At 37.6% G+C, this 21,283-nt stretch overlaps 1 protein-coding gene across 1 annotated transcript in view; it reads left to right on the top strand.

Annotated features, from left to right (window-relative positions):
• The first annotated feature begins 359 nt into the window (after positions 1 to 359).
• COBLL1 (cordon-bleu WH2 repeat protein like 1) overlaps positions 360 to 21,283 on the top strand; it is a 58,036-nt gene continuing 37,112 nt past the window's right edge. The window contains exon 1 of the mRNA XM_027911490.1: positions 360 to 515. The gene's annotated coding sequence lies outside the window, so the exon portion shown is untranslated. The remainder of the gene's footprint in view (positions 516 to 21,283) is intronic.

The raw sequence follows: 21,283 nt of genomic DNA, 5'->3' as shown, positions 1-21,283 counted from the left end.
TCTTACTGCCATTCTGTCAGGGAACAGCAGAACAGTCTCTCTTGCCCCTTCTGTCCAGGTGGGAGCAGTAACATCACTGCTCAGTGCAGGCATCAGCAACAGTTTCCTGGGCCACAGCCCACCGTCTCTCCCCAGAACCCCAAAACCTGGCCTGCCACTCTCTAGTCCGAGGACAGTGTTTGATTACATTTTTGACTGTTTAAAATCAGTGCTTTTAGTGTTGTAAGAGTTTGTATTGTAATACTTTGACCATGCTTTCAATGTTTTAACAAAAGGCGCTTCCCACGCTCATGTCTCTGTTCTTGGCCTGACGGTGTTGCCCTGGTTCTCTCACTCTCACCAAGCACTTACTGCCTCTGCCCCAGAGCTGCTTGCTGAGCAGAGGCAGGATGACTGACTAAGGGACAAATCAAGTCTGGGCTGGCAAAGCCTCAGCATACGTTATTGAGACACCTCTGGACTTCACTGAGGGCTTTGTATTTTTCTCTGATGGAAACGAAAAATGTAAGAGCTTGGTAAGTATCAAGCTGTGTATTTAATGTGTGTAGGCTTTCTCTGATAAGCAAGTGCTTACATTCACATTTGTCTCGTTATTGCAAAAGTTATACTTGGCCTTTTCTGGAAAGTGAATGTTTCTTTTTCCAAATTGACGTATTTTGTGTGTGAACTGTAGGTAGAGGTGTATGAATTTGGGATCTGAGTGCTTGCAGAATCTTAAAACTAGCAGTGGAAATATATGATACTACTGTTCATACCTGTAGGTTGTACTGTTTGTTGGAAAATCTTGTACTGAAGTTGAAAAGTCTTTAATAGGGAGAATTAAAAATTGAGTTTTCTTTTCTGGTGTTGGCAGAAAGATTTTCACTCTTTGAAAAGAAGTGTTGTTCTTTTTTGTGTATTATTTTTATTATAAATGCAGTATATATCTAAGCAAAATTATGAACAAAAGGCTTAAAAAGAAAATGCTTAAAGATTGTACGTTATTATTGTAAAAGTGTTTTGAGTGGTTTGATACTCGGAGTTAAACACATGTTTTTGGAAGTCTGGATTTCCAGGTAGGAACAACCAAAGGTAGAAGAAGTGGATGTGAGGGAAAGCATCAGAGAAGGTTTTGATTACTTGTCTTTATTTAGCAAGCTTATTGCTCTTTCTACCCCACATCAGGCTTCTGCAGTACTGGGGATGTGTGAACTGAAGTGTCTGATTTAAGGTGGTTATCGCAGAAACTCTTCAAGCTGCTATAAATTGCAATGGAAGGAGCAAGTTAATTATACTTCAGATTTTGGGTTTTGTTTTTCAAATGACTCAAATGTAAGTCATGGATAATTCTGATTGCTCTTTCTTAAAACAGAAGACAAAATATTGAAATGTTGAAATGTACACATACAAGTACATTCTTGTGTATCACAGGTCCTGACTTGTCCTTCCTGTATTACAATTTTGCCTGGCAAAACGTCTCAGTTCAAGACTTTAGATCACAAAAGGAGTGCAATTTTATTTTAAGAAAATACTTTTAAAAACTTGCATACTTTTTATCAAATTCTTGTCTCAGCCCTGTGATTAAAAGGCTGTTACTGTTTCTGATGACACTTTATTTCATTGTCAAAGGAAACCTCTGCTCATTCTTGTGAAAGTGAAATTTGTGACTGTGCTGTAATCCTACTATATCTTTTTGATAAGTACTTTTGTTTATGTCATTCTTTTAAGTAAAATTAAAAAAAATTGTCACAAGAACTCACCTGTAAAACTTTCTCTTTAGGAAACTTTATGAAAAGATACTTTTTTGTTTCTACAAACAGCCCACAAAGGGACGGGGAAAACAAAGCAAAAAACCCAAACAAAACCCCCTGGTTTTGATACATACTGTTCCTTCAGTTCTGGGATATGCTGTGTCTAACTTGGACTGTTTGATGTTTGATAGAAAAAAACCTGCTAGAAGTAGCCCCTTACTGTAACTGTTTGCCTTTCTCTTGAAGGCTTGTGATGTTTACAGGGCTAAAGTAAAACACTGAATCATAAAAACTTGGTGTATTGCATTCCTAAATTCCAAAGTAGATAATATCAGGTAGAGCAGACCAAATGTTCTGTGACTGGTATATAACTACAATGATACAAGGCTTTTTTAGCAGCACATAAGAAACACTAGTCAACTTACTGTGGCATCAGAGGTCTCTTACAACAAATATTTTCCTTTTTTTCTCTCTCTCTTTTTTTTTTTTTCCACCAGAACTACTCAGCTTCTTTAAACTGTGCTGTTGGAATTTCTTCTTTTCTCGTGCTTTCATTCATTTTTTTTCTTTGCAAGCTTTTAAATTTGATAGAATTTCAGTATTTGTAGTCTACACAAATAGAAGTGTTTGAGTACTTGTATCACCTCTTCTTTTAATCTTTTCTGAGTTGGTAGAAAATCAAGCTGACAGTCCTGCTATGTGAAGAGCTTTTAAGAACTTGGGATATATATTAATATACAAAACTTTTTAAAGCATATTTTGTACTGTTTGCACAGAGGAGACAGTCTGCACAAGTGGTATAGCACTGTGTGGTGAGCTGTACACCCATGCAATTATCAGGGGTGCCGTCCTGCAGGATGTACGAGGGATCAGTCCCAACTAGAATGGGTTTGTCGAAGGCTTGACCAACCCAGTGTACTGCTATGACAAAGCCTAGTGAATGTTGTTTACCTGGACAGTAAAGCCTTTGACAGCATTTCCCACAGCATTCTCCTGGAGAAACTGGCTGCTCATGGCTTGGATGAGTGTACTCTGTGCTGGGTAAAAAACACATGTAATAGAGACTGTGCATGACTTGCACTTGTACTTCTGAATATTAAGTTTGTGTGATATGATCCCAGTTTAGTGATACTGATTCCAAAGATATGTGCTTATCTGAATTAAGTAGCTTATATGTATGCAAGGTAAGTAAGAAATAACACTGTATTTTTTCCTCATTCCTGTCTTATGGGTAGAAGGGAACCGAGGCATATTCCTTCCCACATGCCATCTTTGCAACCATGGACTTTTGCTCTTCAGACAACTTCTTACTTCTCTGGAATGAAGGCCCTCCTGTAAATCAGTTTCAGCTTCTGTAAAACAAACTCTGCTCTGAATTGTTTGATATCATAATTAAAAGGGCAGGACTTTTCATTACAAATTTTAGTACTTACCCCAGTGCAATTAACTGTGTAATTTTTCCATTGCCTTGTGTTTACTTCACTTTGAGGAAGTACCTGAAACTTTCATGACTGTAGTATAATAGTTGCTTTTTTCTTTTTATTTTTTCTTTTTATAATCTGATAAGCACAGCAACTCAAAAAGATTAAGAGAACACCGCCGGATACACTGTTCTAAAGAATGGAGTGAGGGAGTGCTGGATGAAGCAAACACAAGGTGTCCTTGCTTCACAAACTGTTTAGCATTGAAACATTGCAATTATTTTTAACTTCTTGTTTTGTAATGAGAAGAGCAAGTATTACTGAACTTGACCAGAGGTACAGTTTTTAAAGGCAGCATTATACTATGTGTAAATATTCAGAACAAGAAACTTTTTAAACTTCTCATTAAAGCTACAGCTAAATTTCTTACAGCACCAGTTCCATAAAAAGATCTGTCAAAGTACAGACTGTTCTGTCAGGGAATGGATATAATTATGAAAACTTGTATGTGAAACTGGATCTGAAAGTTTCTCAATTAAATCGTGGGATTTTCCAGAAGAAAATCAATGTAGGAGTTTTATTTTGTCTGTCATTTTTTGATTAACTTTCTAGGCCTCTGAGGGTGATTTAAGGAAGCAGAGGAACTCTGTTTGGAGCTGTAATTCTCAGATTTCTAAAATTGTAATGTGTTTTTTTTTTTTTGTAATTAGTTTTTTTTGGGTGTATTTGACTGTTGAATCCCATACTGACATTTAGTGTTCCAGAATGTCCTTGTTGTGCATGGCTCCTGCTTCTGCTGGTTAAAAAAAATAATACTGTTTCATTTCTCCTTAATGTTGTCTAAATAAATTGTTATCTAAAGAAATATGAGGCCTCCAGAATCTTACAGAATAGTCATCAAAATAATGGGACTCTTAGAGAATCGAAATTCTCTTTCTCTATGGTTCACTGCCATAAGTGAGCTTGGTGGGCTTAAAAGATATTTTTAGCAAGAAATTTTGTCATAATAATTTTAAATAGTAGGATACTATCTCTTTTTGACTATGTAACTTAAGTCACAACTCAGGTTTTTCACATTATGTTCCTTTCAGGAAGGTTTGGCAGTGGCTATCCTCTTTGGAACCTCTAGCGCTTCAAAAAGCTGTGTGGTTGTTTCCATTGGTCTGTGCCCCATGACAAGGGTGCCACACTTTCTCAATCCAGTATTTTGGTGATGGCAGTTACAAAAGAAAAAAATTCAACAGCAACATTCAATAATGTTTTGGGAGCTGGTTCTGCCAAGTTCCTGGCTTCCTTGTCCCACAGCTCCAGACGCGGGTATCGGTTGTGTGGGGGTGTGGCTGCACCACCCGAGGAAGGCACGGCTGGGCGGGGGGATGGCTTGGGCTGCAGCCTAAATCTTATAGTATAAGTAGCACAGTAATGAAGGCACCTGTCATCAGTTGGTAACTAGTTTGTGGCTATTGAAATCCAGGGGGGTCTTAGCGCTGCACTCTACATCTTTGACTGCTATTTTAATCATAGTGTTTAACAATGTAGTTTGCAGCTGGCATTATGCCACCTTGTGATTATAACAGCAGCCTAATTTATGGAAATAACCTGAATACAAGACTTATGGTGATTCTATTTTTTTTTTTTTGTTCTTTTTCTAGATCCGAGATTTAGGGATATCTTGGTGTGCTATTTAGCACATGTCATATTTCAAGCTTTTGCAGAGGATTATAAACTGCCACTGTAGCAGCAGACCAGTAGTTGTTGATCCCAGCTTTTCTGTACAATGTAGTATGTATGGGAAGACTTCTCGAAGTTGGTATCTCTAAAATAAAAACAGGCTGAAACTTCCCAGAGGCAGCTGAATTAGGCCTGTTCATGGCTTTCCTGCCTACACGCTCTGCTAAATAAAATAATACAGTTGTTTCACAAGCAGAGGGAGGGTTATAAAGGTAACTTTACTGTGACATTAAATCTGTCTTGAGAGCTTTCCCAGAAATATGAATATAGTAATTATATGATTAAACAATAAGGAAACTTTTTGGGTTGTGCACTTCCTCAGGCTGTTAACCTAACCACTAATTAACCAACAGGAAATTCCAGACCTGAAAGTTTCATTATTGCCATACTGAACTGAGAAAATATAAGTGTGTTAATGAGGATTTCATTATAGCCATCTGTAGCTTGTTTTTAAATTGTGTCAAGGCAGGAAAAACATAATATACCATCTGTTACCTAGCTATATCAAGTTGACACGAAAAATATTAGAAAAAAAATCCCCCAGTTTACAACCCCTGTTGTCTCATTTCTTGTCTTTGGTTTCTGGCAACCATTAGTCGTGTGGCAGTACTATCACCATGTAGTAATGTGTTATTTACTCCTTAAATGATGTATTTTGTTCAGTTTCAGTTTTGTTTAGTAACTTCCATACTTGGTGAAGGGAGAAGAGATGCTGACTTCTCTAAATGGTAATTTCTGAGTGATTACTGATCCCTTAATTTCCGTGTCATACTGAAAGTCATACTCTCAAGTATGTCTGAATCACCAAAATTCAGAAGTTGAGGATTGTATTGCAGTTTGCATTTCTTTTTGGGTTTAAGTGAATAAAGCTTCTGGATAACTTCTATTAGTATTCTCTCTTTCTCTGACCTAGTGAGCATGAATTGAAGCATTTTGCTCATCAGACACTGGGGGTTTTGCCACTTCTTAACCCTTGTGTTCCTCTAGAGAGCTTAATCAACACAGACTTTCCCAAGTTCCCTTAATTTGTGGTTTTCTTTGACCCTAAAAATGAGGGAAGTTGTAATGTACTACGATGCACTTACCGAGAAATATTATGGATTCTTAATTGTCAGATGTCTGTAGGTGTAATGGAGCTTCAGGTGAGAAGAAGGTGATGGTCCTGTGGAAAAAGTTATAAAAATTGCTCTCAGGGGAGGAAGAGAGAATTGGCACAGAAGAAAATACTGAAACAATTTTGAGATAGTGAGGCAGATCCTTAGCAGTTCTGATGAAATAATGACTCAGGAAGGTAAAAAAATGTGCTTTGTAAAATGTTGCATATTACCTTCTTTGCTGTGTAGAGAGAGGAGCTCTATAATGTAAAAGTGAGGATTAAAAGTTCTAATTGAGGTAGAGAGGTGAAAGGGTCAGGCACCAGTTTAAGGGAAGTTATGTTGTCGATAGGTGGCCCAAAATACGGGTTTGTCATTTTGTTCCCAGATGTTTTCCGAGTAGACAGTCTCGTTTTGTTCTGAATTTGCACAACTAGGACAGCTTTGGTGAGGTCTCTTAAGTGCTACTTTAGTATTCAAGACAAATAATAAATTTGGTGGCCGAATTTAAGAACAAAATCTGTTTCTCTGCAGAGTGATGCAACAACCACAGTTGGAATAAAATGAGGGACTTGTTGATATAGCAGTGTATCTACAGTGTAAATGTCTTAAGGCTGTAAAAATATAAAAAGAATCTAAGGGCTGTGCAGACCAAACATATGAGGAAAAGCCAGCTGGCACAGTCATGCTCGTCTTTCAAAAGACCAAAAGCCCATGCCCTTTTTGGGAAACTAAACAAATATGGCATAAGTTGGTAAACCTTGTAAGGTTAAATAATTTTACCCAAAATAAGAACAGAGATATGGGAAATGGTCTTCTGTGAATGGGCTGCCACCTCAGAGTTCCACAGGGATCTATGCTGGAACTCTTAGTTCAACATGCTGATAACCTAGAGAAGCAGCTTAATAATGAAGTGACAGTAAAAAAAAAACAACAACAAAAACAACAACAACAACAAAAAAAACCAAACCACCAAAAAACCCACTATTCATAGTAATTAGAGAAGACACGACTGAAGACTTGCTGAAGGATTTTACAAAAATAAATGGATAATGAAATGAGATTAAATTCACTTTAGATAGACTCAGTACAAATGAATTTGCCATGTACATTAGCAAAGGAATACAAAAGAAAAGAGAAAAGACAATTTTGCCAGTGTATAAATCTATAATGACAATCCAGTGCATGGTTATAGACTCTGTCATCTCCAAAAGGATATAATAAAACAGGATAAGATTGAGAGAAAATCAGGAGGGATGGTCAAAGGTGTGGCTTTCATGTAAGGGGCATGAGAGCTGAGAGACCACGTCATTATGTTCTTAGATTTACCTTTTGTACATGTACTAATTTGTTGTGTTTTAACTGTTCCAAGTAAGTGAAGAGAACATGAGATAGAATTGTTTAACAATGATGCACAAAATCCTTAAACCAAATGTTAACTAATGGTAAAATAATTAAGTCCCCCTTAATGTTGAGTGATTATACAATCAAAAATCAACTTTCTTTGTTGATGTGTGACTTGCATAGAAAAACAAGTTCTTGGTCTGCTTCCAAGCCATTTGGAAGTCTCTTGTCTATGCTCTCTTCTCCAATTCTTTTTAATATAACAAAACTATTTGCCTTTCCCTGGAGACCTGACTGTGTTGGTCCATCACAGATGAGATGTCATCTCAGTAGGTACAAAGCAACTGAAGAGAGAGTATTTAATAAAGCAGGAATTTTATCTGGAGGAATGCCTATTTTTAGCCTAGTAATCTAAGTTTCCTGCTATTCTTGCTGCTTTCAGACTTCAGTTTCTAAGGGATATTATTTTTTTAAAAAATCATTACTATTTCAGGGTTAGATGAAATATCGGATAGTTTTAAAAATCAGTCTTTTGTTTATAACAAGAGAGACAATAAGTTCAAGGAGCTCTCAGCTTCACAGATATGTCTCTATTGGGGATTTTTAAAAACAGATAATTTTGAGAAGCTTTTCCATATGCAGATAATTGATACACATTATGTGGGGTCTAACAGCCTATTGGGCTTTCAGAGTTGTGGTTTGTGGTTCTTTTGGTTTTGTTCTTTTCTTTCTGTTTCTCCCCTTTGCAAAAGTACTAAATGCTCTGGGTAATCACAGACAAGTGAATCTGAAGGTATTAAAGATCTAAAAATGAATATTGGGAAGGGTTTGTTTTGTTTTCCTCACTAGTATATACGAGTCTTTATAGTCTTTTGGTCTTGGAAACAATTCTATGGATTATAGATCATGAAACATCTGTAGTAAAATATGACCTGTACAGGGACCTCTTTAGAAAGTGTTTTGTATTTAGCACTACAGCATCATTCTATTTAGCAAAATTAGATGGTTTACTTCTTTTAAATCATACACACAAGAAATAAAATAAATCTGAGTTTATAGTCCATTCACATGCATTACCTTTTGTTGCTGATACTATTCAGTTGATGTTTCATTTTTAGACGCGTTTGCTACACAGCAATGCCATGAGTAATTTAAGTAGATGGTTTCTAAAAAATGAGAAGTAGTTTAAAATTCTAATCCAAAGTCTTACCAAACTTTAAATTCCATTCCCTTACACGGTGATTTGGGTTTTTTTCCTAATACCATGCGTAAGCTCTTCTCACACCCCATCTTTTAAAATTCGAAACATTTTACCTTCCACGAGTATTCTAGGAACAAAAACAACCAACCAACAGCAAAACAAACCATTAACCCCAACCACACAACCAAAAAAAAACCCCTAGTAGTCCAGCGGAGTGATATTGGTGGGAGAAAAAGTAAAAGTAACCTCTGTGAGATGCAGGGGAAACAGCCAGGTACATACTTGCAGAAGTGGAAAACCTTTCTTTCCTTTCAGGTTATCTGAAATGCTGGGCACTTACTTATTGTGGTCATTAGTATAAAATTCCATTGGTATCTCTCTGAATGAAAGCCATATGATTTTTTAACAGTGATAAATTTACTGTTTAATCTGTGAAAGCCATAAAAAGTAAATTGCTAACTAGATAAACTAGTATGTAAACTAGATTACTAGTATGTAAAATTTAGTAGTGCAAAATAACAGCAGCACTAAAAAAATCAGGTATTTTATTATTGTATTAATTGTATTTTTCTCGCTGTGGCCGTTAGACCCAGATAGCAATTAATGACTCCCAAGTGAAATTCTCAGTGTTTTGTCCTGGGTAGAACATACTGGCCATAGGCAATATCTTGGTGTTTTAGCCAGCATTGGTACCCTGTCTGCACTGGAACTTTTGCTACTGGCAGTCTTGTCCTGCAACCCGGGCTGTGTTGGGATTATTGCCCTCCCCAGATTATCCAGCAAGTGAAACTTCTTCCAGGATTTTTGTTCTTTCTACCGTTAATTCTTGAAGTTTGGTTGCAGAGGGCAGTTGGCTTTAACACAATCGATCTGAGTGTTTGTTTCATTCACCCTTAACACAGGTTTAGGCAAAGCTGACTTCGATTTCTGTTTTCTCTGGGATGATGGGTGACAGGACTTCTCAGGTAAGAAAGGTTAGATAAGGAGCTGTCAGTAAGGAGCTGTCAGTAATGCTGTTCACTCAGCGCACATGCACTCAGGCAGATGTTATCCTCGCACTCAAGCAGTACTCAGCCAACTCCGGAACACATTGTGGCCTGATACAGATCTAGAAGCAACGTTTACCAGTGATAGAAACCTTCAAGATGTTGCCATTGATGACAGCACTTGCCCAAAGAGTTTGTTGATTGCATTCCTTCCCACTCCTTGGGTGGACCGAGCTGTAAGCAGTCCTCACTCGGCTGTAGGCATTAGGTTTGACTATGGGAAAAGGTAGCTGAATTGAGAATTGCTTTTGAGCAGTTTCTGGTTTTAATTGACTATGAGGTCAAGTTTCTGTAAATTATCCTACTTGAAACACCGCTGAGTTGGTAGCATAAATATTGTGCTTTTGTTTGTGAAATTGATTTGTAAAGATCTTAAGCTTCAATAATTTTGTAGGTAGTACTGATGATCAAATTAACTGGATGTAAATGGGTATTTGCCTTTGCTGTGTGAATGTTCCACTAAATCACTAAAATTTGCTCACCTGAGCTGTTTAGTTTGGTATCTTACAGGCAGAGAAATAGAGAAAGCTAAAAACATAGAGAGAAGAGTAAGTCTTAATTCTAGAAATTCCTATTAAACTTGTTTTGCAAAAATAAAAGGGGTGCGGAAAACAGGATTGGATTCTTTTTATGGTATAAAGCCACAGAAGACATAACAAAGCTACTTAATACTCTCTTTTGAATTGGCTGAAGTAGATATGTCAGGATTACAGGCTATACAAATCTCTAGATGTACTCTGTAGGCTGTTTGGTCAGGTGGTGGGATTATAAATAGGTAGGCTTACTGAGGTCAGCAGTAGCGGAAGGAAGCAGTGAGCTTGCCATGCACACACACAGTCCCTCCCTTCTACCTCCATGTGCAATTGAAAGAAACTCACCTCATATTAATGGAGAAGAAGAACCTGTGCTATCTTGGAGGTAAGCAGAAAAGTAGTATAATCAATTTTAGCTCTTCTTCTTTCTCCTTGTTTAGATGATCAGCAGAATGGCTTCAAAGTAATACTTATGTTATCTTACTTTTCCTAACACTTGCTGGGAGAAAAATATTTATCAATACTTATATACCTGCAGCAACTTCTAAGTCCTTGCTCTTTGAGGGAATGCTGAATTCACGTGTAGGGCAGCACATAAACTGCTGGAACTTAAACACAAGCCTGTAAGAAGAAAGAATAATTCATGTCTGTTGTCCTTTTTCAGCCAAAGCATGTGATTCTTTTAGTCAAAGATACAAAAGCTTTTCGAAATCCCACTTACGGCTCAAAGATCTATAAATTTATCAAGATGTACAGACTTCTGGAATTTCAGTGGTACATATCTGGGTAGAGAAGCTGTTGCATATTTTTGCTAAGTTGATAATTGGTACCTTGAAACTCAAATGAGGTTATTGAGATTATTTTAATCGAGGAATGCTGTTATTTCATGCAGATTCATGTAAGATTTTTCTGATTTCTTTGATTTGCTTTCTTCTGATTTTGATCTAAAATTTGTCTGGAAAAAACCTCACTAGTTGAGCGTAATAACTTGTAAAGTCAATTCTTTTAGTGTTTAATATAGTAGAGTCCTTGCTGTGCATTCTGTGTATACCTTGAATCATGTATATCACTTTCATTTATCACGGAAAACATTAAAACAATTTTGTCGCACCTAAATGGACTAAATACCCAAATAACTGAACAATGCCAAGATGCACTTTGCTAACAGCAACAAAGGAAGAATTTAAGAAATAGTATTCAGCTGAACTTCTTGTAAAAGTCCATTTGCTACTGGCACTGAATGATCTGTTAACATGTTAAAAACTCATCAGCGAAGTATGCTGGCTGGAAACTTGTGGTAGTGAAAGTTGAAAAGGATGTGTGTGTGAATACAGGAGTGAAGTATAGCAGTTGGAGCAAATTATTCATCAACATAGATGTATGGGAAAGGTTCTTTATGTTCCCCAGAGCAGACTGCTGATAATTGTAATCATTATTATATAAATAAGAATTTTTTCCTACTTTATATTTAATGCTGAAGTCCTGTACCTTTTTACAGAAAGTGCAGAAGCTTTCTAATGCAAGTAATGGGTCCTGTTCCCACCATCATGCAGGGAGCCAGTTTTCTTCAAAGAAATACCTTCTTCCTTGTCTGTTGTGAGCATCCACTAAAAAATGGATCCAGGGGATTTTGAGTGGGCAGAAGAAGGAAGAGAAAGGGGCTAATGACAGCTCTTGTGTGTAGATGGGGATGACGTTGGGGAGGAAATAAGTGCGTTCATTTGGAGCCCCGGAAGTGCCAACCAATGAGGGAGTTAAAGTAGAACGAAGGGGAGGGAGCTCCTGCTTGTCAGCAGCTGCAAAGGTGGCTATGTAAACTTCTGGTCGGGCTCATGCTGTGAAGAGAGCTGGGCTGTGCTTGTACAACCCATTTTCTCTCACATATAAGAAATGGGGCTGGGGCTCCAACAGCAGCCCTTGCATTTAAAGAGGTAGAAAATGTGACCCTGTTCCTGGAGGTATAAGGTTTTTTACTTCACTTTCTGAGGAGGATGCAGACAGGGGAGTGAGTGTTGAGGAGGAAGCTGTGAAAGACAAGCAAGAGAATCTGGTGTCAGGTAGGTACTCATAGCACTTCTTAGTTTTACAAGCAGTACTAGCCCGAGATGCTCGGTATTTCTGTCTGGGGAGCTGTAGCTACATTCTTCATACTTTGGGAGAGACCTCTTTATTACATCCTACCTTTAAGGACACTAACTGCCAAGATGCCCCTCTTGTAATCTGGTAAAGAAAATGATTGGTTTAGTACAATTTTTTAGCCTATACTTAACTTAGTTTTCTCTTTAATTTTCTTTTGAGTAATGAACAAGGATGCCTTGTTTGCTGACAAGTGTTTGTTGACACAGTTGTCTGTGTAGGAACTCTGTCCATTCTTCGTGTGTCTGATAGCATCTGTTGGTGCATAAATATATTTAAGCTTCTTGCTCAGGATCAGAAACTTTTCCTGCTTCCCATTCCCTTCCAATGCTTTAATGTCATCTTTACTCTTCAATTACTAACCCTCCTATTTCTTGGTTATGCAAACATACAAAACATTTTGAAATGTTATGAAGCTCTAGGTAAAGGACATAACTGCTATGAGAAGGCTTCTGGTGGATGAAGAACTTTCTACAAGGGAAAAAGCTTGTTCTGTTGCAAACACCTGCAGGAAAAAATGAAAATTAGCTGCAGTGCAAAGTTGCATCACTGTGCTTTCTCAGTTATTTTTCCTCTATCTGAATTTTCAGCTAGGAAATGGACTGTTGCAGTTGAACCCAACCTTCTATAGCAGCTAAAGGACAGGGGTAAAGTTTGTCTTTCCTGTTACTACAGAGCTTCTTAACTGCTGTCCTGCATTAATTTATCTATTAAACACCCACATCTACACCCACATACCTGTGTGGGACGCATGTGTGTATGTGAGGGAAAAGGGAGGGGTCCATATTAGCTTCTTTTTGCTGTGATATGGAGTTGCTCTGCTTTTCTTTCCTTACCTTTCCCAGCCTCTAAATCCATCCAGTGCCAGCCTCCAGTATTACTTCTAAAACATGATTTTGAACAGGAGAGAAAAGCAGCAGCAGCAAAGCTCAGATAAATTGACAATTCTTACATCTATTGATGTTCAGAATAGCAGCTGAAAAAGCCATGAGCAGAGCTAGGTGTTTCATCTGCAGGCTTTGAAAAGACAGTGCTGTTATACCTGCTTTCATGGCTGGGAGATAATGGCCAGAGGGACAGATTCAGGTTTTGTTCTATTTGAGAGCCCTTAATTGAACTTTCTTACTAGTCATGGAAGAAAAACATCTGTATGAGAAACCTTTTAGCAATTCTTGAAAAAGATTTGAGGGTTTGTTCCTAGCGGAGGTGACATGTGTTTGCTTGAGTTTTAAGTATTTGTTAGATTTATTAGTGTATCAAAGGTTAAGCTCTCCCTTTCAGATCAAGCTGCTCTTTGTTTTCTTTTCCTGTTTATTCAACCAGTTATATATTACTCAATTACTGTTACAGATTTACTGCTTTCTCTTGCCTACTCTCCTTCCATTCTGTCAGGCTGTTTTCATAACTGCAAATATAATAAAGGCTAAGTGAGTCATAGAAGCCTTTAATAGTTTTGAATACCATTCAGATTTTTGTTCGTTCTTTTGGTAGCAAATCTGGGTTACTTTTGCCTTTTTTTACTTTATGAAAAGATTGCAAATAGATTTGAGTACCTGCTTACTGCAGAGGTATGTCACACATGGACATGCCGAGTTTGTATTTGTCTTCTGTCCTATTTTGTATTTTATATAGTACAAATACATATATTATGTATTTTTACTTAGCCCTATTTACTTCAGAAGTCTAAGTTCTTAACCCCCTGAGAAGTATTGTCATCAGAAATAGTTTTCCACAATATTTTGTTCTTTGTTGTTTTTGGTTTGGGTTTTGTTTTTTGTTTCCTCTTTAGGAGAAAAAGAATTACCTCTCTTGGCGCAACAGGATGTACTGTAATGAAATTTTTGTATCAGAACACATTTCTGTAATCCCTCAATAGTAATAGTAAACTTCATGCTAATTTATAGGATAAGGTATTTCTTTTATCCTCTGCTGCCTGCTAGGATTCTGAAGCTCTTGGCTGTCTTCCTAACAACAAGGAAATTCTTATGCCTAGAGAGGAGCTAACCATGTTTTGTTGGATGGTACAAGATCTGTGCTCAGGAGTTGGGTCTTTCATATGCTTTAAGTGAGCTTGAAAAGATCATTGTAATATTAGTTATTATTTGGCTTTAAAGAACAAAGTTTTTCTAGAAAAGTTTTAGATTTGTGCTTTAATTACATGTTTATATTGGAGTTGGTGCCCCTTTAATGCTAAGAGGGGCACAATTGAAAACATGCCCATCATGCAGATTTGTGTTTACATTGGCTCTGAATTGCCCCTTTTTCCTTGTAGTAAGAGAAACATTGCATGAATTACGGCTCAAATACAGTCACTTCTGTTTTCAAGACTGCCACTGCCATGGGGACAGACAATCAGAGGGGGCAAGTGTCTGTTCCAAATGGTCTGGAGAGAACCAAACGATTCATTTGCTGCTTTCTTGCTTTTAGTGTGAACCAGACATCCGAAGATTCCATTAAGCTTTCACCTTACTGTCATGGTTACTATCCTAGTTCTGTGATTTATTTCTCTCTAGTATAAGACTTCTTAAAAAAAATATCTTTTCTTCAGAGCAATGAGGCTATCTAGGGGGTAAATCCACACATCCCATGGACTAGGGAAACCTTTTCTCTAGCAAGACCTTTGAAAACGTGTCCTGATTCCAGGGATGCCTTATTTTCTTGATCCAGTTTACTTAGGGAAAGACAGTGGAAATGCATTTTACATTTTTTTTTCTTTCTTTGTAGCAGTCATTTGAATATAGGCATGAGTAAGGGAACATCTGCAGATGGTTTATTGTTTGCTGGAACCTTGCTGAGTATCATAGAGATAATCATAGAGATAATCTTCAAAGATCACTTTATTAATACTATTATCACCCATAGTATTACTACTGCCATGTCGTTTTATTTATCAGTTGCACAATGAATTATTTTGTTGGCAGAGCTATATAGCCAGTACCTTATTTCTAGTGCCATCTTACTCTTATCTAACATTTTTAAAATGCCAGTGTCATTTACAATATTGGTATCCTTTCAGTCTTGGGAATCTACATACAGAAATGCACTGTAAAATACCCTAGTATTACAGAAGATTTACAAGTTGTCCATGTTTACTCCTCTATCTGGAAACTGAAATTAAAATGTGTTTCTGAACTATTTTTTCCTTGGTACCTATTGAGCCACCTGCTAAACACAATATCCTTACAATATGACCTCAGAGTCTTGCCCAGATAACTAAGTGGATGAGTTTAGAACCTGAAAGATCATAATTCTCTAAGGAGCAGGTACAGCAAGTATTTTTCCTTTATTTTGTCCTACATGTATCATAAGCCTGGCTAGAAGGGGTAACATAAGAATGGACAGTGTCTGACGCTCATTGATCCATAACTTGATCTCAACATCTAGCTGGTGCTTTTATAGTAGAAATAGAGAGATTGTATATCAAACAGTGATGTTGATGTTGAGATAAAAAACTAGTGTCAAGGCTGATAGTCATGTTATATAGTTGATATGAGGCTGGTACAGCAAATATTTGGGCTGCTAAATGTTAAGGAAAAATATTAAAATACTACAGTATGTTTCACTTAAAAATGACCTTTTTTGCAGCACTTATGGCATACCAAATTTTGTATAGAACCCTGTGTGCCAGATAATAATTCAGTCAAGATGAATAGAATTTATTTTTAAAGAGGTCTTCTCTTCTCATAGCAGTGATTTTTTGAGTGACTTTTGATGGACTATGATAAGCAAATCAGACAGTAATGCTGCAGGTGTCTCCAAGGTTTTTCCTTGCAAATAGTGTTTGATTTTGAAGACTTGCGGTGATACCATTAACCTCAAAGAAGGAACAGAATAAACTTAGTGTAGAAGACAAATTTGTTCTGTGAGTATTGAAGATGAGTATTGGTCTGGGAATGCTTACAGGTGAAACTAGGGGCCTAAATATTTTGTTGGCCAAAACGGATGTATCATTCTAAAAAAATTCCAAATCGATGTTATTAATGTAGGCCTGAAGTCTTGTTTGAGAAGATTATGTGTGAGCTTTTTGGCAGTCTGCTGCTGTGACGTGGCAGTGAAGCAGCATTGTTGTAATAGTCAAAAGCATTATAATCATTGCTTGGGGTGAGAGGTCAAAGACAAGCAAAACTCTAGAAGAAGCCTTTTTTTTCTCTTGATGTAATTTTAGTAGAGTTAGATCCTTTTCTGACTTTGAGTGAAAATAAAACAAAGTTCTGCTTGTACTTTTGGCATTTTGTAAAGTTTGATTTAAAAAAAAAAAGTTGCTTTTTGTATAAGCCAGTGTTCTTCATGTTGCCATAAGTCAAATTAATCATCTGAACTCTACCTGTTGTGCTTAGAAGGTTTCTATTGCACTACATTTAATGAACTCTTTCAGTACCTTAGAGATGATTGAATTGCAAGTGAGATCCTTATGACCTTTCCTGTCCTTGGTGATTGCTATAGAAAACTTGAGAAAAGGTTCTGATGTTGGAGCTTAGATTCAAAATAATTTCAGTGAGAGTGCTATCAAGCTGTCTTTGTGTAGGGTCTCATGTAACTGTGTTCCAAATGGGAAGTTAAGCATTGTAAACAGTAATATTCCTTGATGCTGTAGTCTTTGGTTGTACACAAATACAGCAGATAGATTTCCTCTCTTTTCTGGAAAGTGTTTCTTATTGAAAGGAAGTGCTGGTGACAACTGGGATATCCAGGTCACTGTCAGTTCAAGTATTTCTCATTATTTTGTAGTACCTTTTTCTGGTTGCTGATAGTTAAAAATATACTGTTTGTAACTTTCTAACAACAGGATTTTTTTGAAAATCAAATAAATAGATGTATTATTTATTTACTGTGTTAGACCTTTATTTTAAAAAGGGCTTCCACACATTCAGATCACTGACTTTTATTTTTTTAATTTTTTTGGCAAGTAGGAAAGCTGTTCAGATAACAGCAGTGTCACTTTATTCTGTAGAAGTGGGATCTGAAGCACATAAAATACTGACTTTATGCCCTTGCATTTGATTTAAAAAGATGTACTGTTTTCTTAACAAAATGATGATGTCTTCTCTCTGCATTTGGCTGAAGGAATTCTTTATTATAGGAATTGTATTCTGTCACTAAGACAGGCAGGAATTGCAGGTGGGACTTCAGAAATTTAAATTTCTAAGAGATGTGAATCAGTTCTCTGGAGAACAATATAATCTCTTCAAGATGAGGGCCAGCTGAAAGACTTGGGATAAACAGTGGGCTCCAGGTGCTCTTGTAACAAGGGAAATAGAAACTGCCCAGGCTGCACCACCTGATGTTTGTGGGTCTTTGTGAGAGCATTGTGGGTGTTCCTCTGGCTGCCTTTTCCAGGACTAGGAAGAATGAGAGAAGAAACTTTTGTTTATTTTTTTATTTTTCTGTTTTGTCTTGTTGTTTAAAGAGAAGATTTACATAGAAGGTAATATGTTGCTGTGATTGTTTATCTGATTATAAACCGTGGGGAGCACGTCCCTGACAGAGTTGAGACTGGGCAATTTGAATGTCTGGTGTAGGGAAGGTCAGGCAGTTGATGGGACTGGGACCCATGGGGACAAGAAATGAGTGAAGACCCACATTGTGTAGGATACTGCAGTGCAATTTCCAGAGGAGTTCTTACTGTGAGTTGTGGCCTCATTCGATTAAAATTTCTCTTTTAACTTCCTCTGTGTCATAGCTAAATAAGATGCACTTTGATTCTTCCTGCAGCTTTCCTTTAATTCTGTAGTAGCTGTGAAAATGAAGAGCAGGTTTTTAGTTGCTCTAACTTCTTCTGAGGTTTACTTTGAAAAGTAGAACAGGTCTGCTTAGGTCCTAGAACATCTGGAAAATATCTAAACATGAAAGATGCTGTCAGTGAGACCATTTACTGAACACCTTTTTTCTGGCTTCTGAAGTGTTGTTTTCATATGATTGGGAATCTTTGTTATAACTGTATTTTGTCTCACTAAAAATAATGGGTTCCTTTATCAGGAGAAGAAACCTGCTTAACAACTCTGTCTTTTTAACAAAATCATTAGAAATCAACAGCTCTCCTGGTTTTCTGAGTACCTGGTAAAAGGGAAGAAGCAAGAGAGAACCAGGCTGGTGTTTGTTGTTTGTAGTAGAGAAGTATTTGAAATGATGGTGTAAACTTGGAGTTACTTTTGGTGTTTGAATGAAGTGATGTGTGGAGGATGCCTTTGTGAGAAAACCATCTGTGTCAGCTTCTTGAATTGCAAAATAAGGAGAGGAGGGGGTTTGTAGGTTGAAACCCCTGCAAGTGTATTTCCGTGTATTTCCGCCATCATCTGTGTATGTAATCGTGGTCCCTTGAATTGTTCTTGCCATCTGGTACCGGCTCTGGGGCTGGGAGTGCAGCCCAGCCTACCTGTCAGGCAGCTGCTTCTCTGGGAAGGTAGAGAGACAAATCAAGAAAAAACTGTAAGCCCAAATGCAAATACTTTGGGCTAAGAAGGAGAGATGGGAGAATTGGTGAAAAGTGAAGAGAAAAGAGGCATGCTATCTGGAAACAGAAAATGAAAACATTGGAATCCCTGTTGTTTAATAAGAGGTTGCCAGACACTTGATGTGACTTCTGAGAAAGTACACTTGGGGAATTTTCCTCCTTTGTGTGGGGTGGGAGACATAAGAATAACTAACCCTAAAGCACATGCAAATGTGTTAGAGATAGGTAGGGCACAAGGCTCTGCAGTGGGGGATGTGAGGCTTCAGCAGTCTTAGACTGCCTGACCTCATATGTGTGTGTGTTCTTTACACATGCGTGGAACTCCATCTCTAGCTGTTGCACACATGTTTTAATAAGAATATTTGGTCATTTTTTCAGCTCTCTACAGTGTAAGTTAGATACTACCTGAGTAAAGCCATATTTTACTGATGTGGACCATGCATTTTTTGCTGTGTGTCATTACGCACTCTCTAGTAATAGTAGAGTTCCAGTGATAAAATTGCATTCATCTGCTCAATGGAAAATAGAGTCTACTAGCATTTGTGAACAAGTCTCTCTGTGACACTTCTTCAAAGATTAAATTCGGAGTTCAGCTGTGATAAATACCTTATCATAGTCATTTGAAGTCACTTAAAGATGTAAGAGAGTAAAGAGGGGGACAAGCAGTATTGGTTCACTTTGGGTTTGGATTTTTTTGTATTAATGTTGTAGGGTGGGTTTTTATGTTTTGGGGACTTCATGTTTTTTTAATATTGTATTGATGCTCTGTATTAGCTAATAATTTATATTTGACAGTTATATGAAAACTAAAAACCGTGCAAAAAAACCCTAAAGAAGTTTGGGAGGAGTAAAAAGAAAGTTGATTCACACTTTTNAGAAACTATAAAAATTAAAGAACTTACAGTCAAGCTGCTTATATAAAAAAATATATTTATATTTACGCAAATTACAGTTATATACAGTTAAGATGCTATATACACAGTAAAAGGGGGTCCACCCCCCGCAGGGATAGGGAAAGGGAAAAAAGGGGACAAAAGGGAACAAAAGGGACACCGAACAGGTATACTAGATCAAACTATACTAATAACCAACAAAACAGATCTCACCACGTTCCTTAGAACAGCAGGATTGGCAGTCACAGCCAGCACTCTCCAAACTTTCACGTGGTAGGACGGTGGACTCTGCAGGCCTCAGCCTTAGATAAGCGAGACCAATGCAGGGACCCACTGTTCCCAAACCTTGCCGGAAGAGAAGAGAGCGAGGTCTCTAATCTCCGACTTATTTATACTCTGGTTTACGTAAAAATTGTATGGAATACAATTGGCTGTACTTGGCTACTTCCTTGGTTACAAACTGGTCACCAGGAAGGCCTAGACTAAAACCATCACAGTTGTTTGTAGTAGAGAAGTATTTGAAATGATGGTGTAAACTTGGAGTTACTTTTGGTGTTTGAATGAAGTGATGTGTGGAGGATGCCTTTGTGAGAAAACCATCTGTGTCAGCTTCTTGAATTGCAAAATAAGGAGAGGAGGGGGTTTGTAGGTTGAAACTACCCCTGCAAGTGTATTTCCGTGTATTTCCGCCATCATCTGTGTATGTAATCGTGGTCCCTTGAATTGTTCTTGCCATCTGGTACCGGCTCTGGGGCTGGGAGTGCAGCCCAGCCTACCTGTCAGGCAGCTACTTCTCTGGGAAGGTAGAGAGACAAATCAAGAAAAAACTGTAAGCCCAAATGCAAATACTTTGGGCTAAGAAGGAGAGATGGGAGAATTGGTGAAAAGTGAAGAGAAAAGAGACATGCTATCTGGAAACAGAAAATGAAAGCATTGGAATCCCTGTTGTTTAATAAGAGGTTGCCAGACACTTGATGTGACTTCTGAGAAAGTACACTTGGGGAATTTTCCTCCTTTGTGTGGGGTGGGAGACATAAGAATAACTAACCCTAAAGCACATGCAAATGTGTTAGAGATAGGTAGGGCACAAGGCTCTGCAGTGGGGGATGTGAGGCTTCAGCAGTCTTAGACTGCCTGACCTCATATGTGTGTGTGTTCTTTACACACACGTGGAACTCCATCTCTAGATGTTGCACACATGTTTTAATAAGAATATTTGGTCATTTTTTAGCTCTCTACAGTGTAAGTTAGATACTACCTGAGTAAAGCCATATTTTACTGATGTGGACCGTGCATTTTTTGCTGTGTGTCATTACGCACTCTCTAGTAATAGTAGAGTTCCAGTGATAAAATTGCATTCATCTGCTCAATGGAAAATAGAGTCTACTAGCATTTGTGAACAAGTCTCTCAGTGACACTTCTTCAAAGATTAAATTCGGAGTTCAGCTGTGATAAATAACTTATCATAGTCATTTGAAGTCACTTAAAGATGTAAGGGAGTAAAGAGGGGGACAAGCAGTATTGGTTCACTTTGGGTTTGGATTTTTTTGTATTAATGTTGTAGGGTGGGTTTTTATGTTTTGGGGACTTCATGTTTTTTTAATATTGTATTGATGCTCTGTATTAGCTAATAATTTATATTTGACAGTTATATGAAAACTAAAAACCGTGCAAAAAAACCCTAAAGAAGTTTGGGAGGAGTA

The sequence above is a fragment of the Empidonax traillii genome, unplaced genomic scaffold (assembly GCF_003031625.1).
Source record: "Empidonax traillii isolate 1590-97213 ecotype Southwest subspecies unplaced genomic scaffold, ASM303162v1 scaffold33:size3420811, whole genome shotgun sequence".
NCBI classification, from domain to species: Eukaryota; Metazoa; Chordata; class Aves; order Passeriformes; family Tyrannidae; genus Empidonax; species Empidonax traillii.
This window is presented reverse-complemented; position numbering and strand designations above follow the sequence as displayed.